Source organism: Sinocyclocheilus anshuiensis, unplaced genomic scaffold (genome assembly GCF_001515605.1).
Source record: "Sinocyclocheilus anshuiensis isolate Anshui unplaced genomic scaffold, SAMN03320099.WGS_v1.1 scaffold182, whole genome shotgun sequence".
NCBI classification, from domain to species: Eukaryota; Metazoa; Chordata; class Actinopteri; order Cypriniformes; family Cyprinidae; genus Sinocyclocheilus; species Sinocyclocheilus anshuiensis.
Genome location: NW_015547632.1, coordinates 383,766 through 385,287, shown reverse-complemented (window position 1 = coordinate 385,287; position 1,522 = coordinate 383,766). Strand labels below are relative to the sequence as shown.

At 35.0% G+C, this 1,522-nt stretch overlaps 1 long non-coding RNA gene across 2 annotated transcripts in view; it reads left to right on the top strand.

Moving 5' to 3' along the window:
- Positions 1–519: 519 nt before the first annotated feature.
- LOC107701797 (uncharacterized) overlaps positions 520–1,522 on the top strand; it is an 18,626-nt gene continuing 17,623 nt past the window's right edge. For both annotated transcript variants that reach the window (XR_001635687.1, XR_001635686.1), the window contains exons 1-2: positions 520–616; positions 1,260–1,324. This is a non-coding gene — a long non-coding RNA (uncharacterized LOC107701797). The remainder of the gene's footprint in view (positions 617–1,259; positions 1,325–1,522) is intronic.

Genomic DNA, 1,522 nt, shown 5'->3' with positions numbered 1-1,522 from the left:
TTATCTATATTATTTGTTATCATGTTTAGGAACCGTGACATTTTAGTGAAGGGAGCAGATCGTAGTTGATAGTGATCCGTTACTAGGCCCACGGTTGAGCACGCATGTGTTCAGACAGAGGATTGATTGCAAAATTTAAAGTAAAAGTTTTATCATTTGTACGTGTTTACAAACTCAAGCGAATTTAAAACAGCCAAGAAGAGGCAAAAGAGCAAACAACAGAACAAACACCGCTTTGACAAAGACTAATCCATATTAATTTATACAGTGAACACACTCAGAAGAATTGGAGAAAATGAGGAGGAGTTTCAACATCTGAAAAAGCGGTTGGAAATGGAAAAGAATCCGGGCAGTAGCACGCATGTGTTCAGAGGATTAATTGCAAAATTTAATAGAGTAAAAGTTTTATCATTTGTACGTGTTTACAAACTCAAGCGATTTTAAAACGGCGCAAGAAGAGGGCGAAAGAGCAAACAACAGAACAAACACAGCTTTGACAAAGATTAATCCATATTAATTTATACAGTGAACACACTCAGAAGAATTGGAGAAAATGAGGAGGAGTTTCAACATCTGAAAAAGCGGTTGGAAATGGAAAAGAATCCGGGCAGCAATGGTAAAAAAAAAAAAACTCTCAAAAAATGTCCTCACTAAAGCTCTCATCTTTGACAAAGTCCATCATTTATTTTAATTATTATATTGAATTTATGACTGAACAATGGCTTGTTAGATACAGAGAGAGCATGAGCTAATTGAATAGAATATATTTGTCATTGTACAAGTATAATAAGATTTATTTTGAAACTTCCAAATTGATAGTAAAACTTAAGAATACAGATGATTTAAAATGGCAATATAAAATGATCAATTATAAAAAAAGTTTGCAGCAGTATTAAAATAGGGCAAATAGTTCGGATGTGCAATGCAGCATTAAAACCTAAATAGTACAAACAGAAAACATAATGTAATAAAACGGTAGGGGTGAATTATTTGAGGTTAATGTGTGTACTGGGCTACATTTTAGTTACAGCAGCTATCGCTGTGTTGTTATGAAGTCAGTTGTGCCAGACAATTTTGGAGGCAGAGACAGATTGTGGGGGGCACTATAGGGAAAAACTTAAACTGCTGGAATAAAGAGTTTTAAAGGGTTAGTGATGGAGAACTTGCAGGTCAATGGGCATCAATGTTTTAAGGTTGGTAAACACTTGTACACGGACGCATATAATACTACCTGCCTGACATTGGCATGTGTTACTCAGGTGTCAGAGTTGTGCAGAATTGAAGGAAGAAACCTCAAAGACAGTGCCAGACGGATGCTGGACAGGTAAAGCCTACAAATCTTGCCACATTAATCAAACATTGTGGTGTCAATACTCAATAAGTTACAACACAAATCAGAAATTTAAAAAAGAATTCCTTTACTGGTCATTTTGAAATGTAAAACTTTGTCCGCAATTGTTAACCACCTCAATCTGTATTATATTTTAGGGTTTTAAAAAAATTCCCTCATGTCCAAATTCAA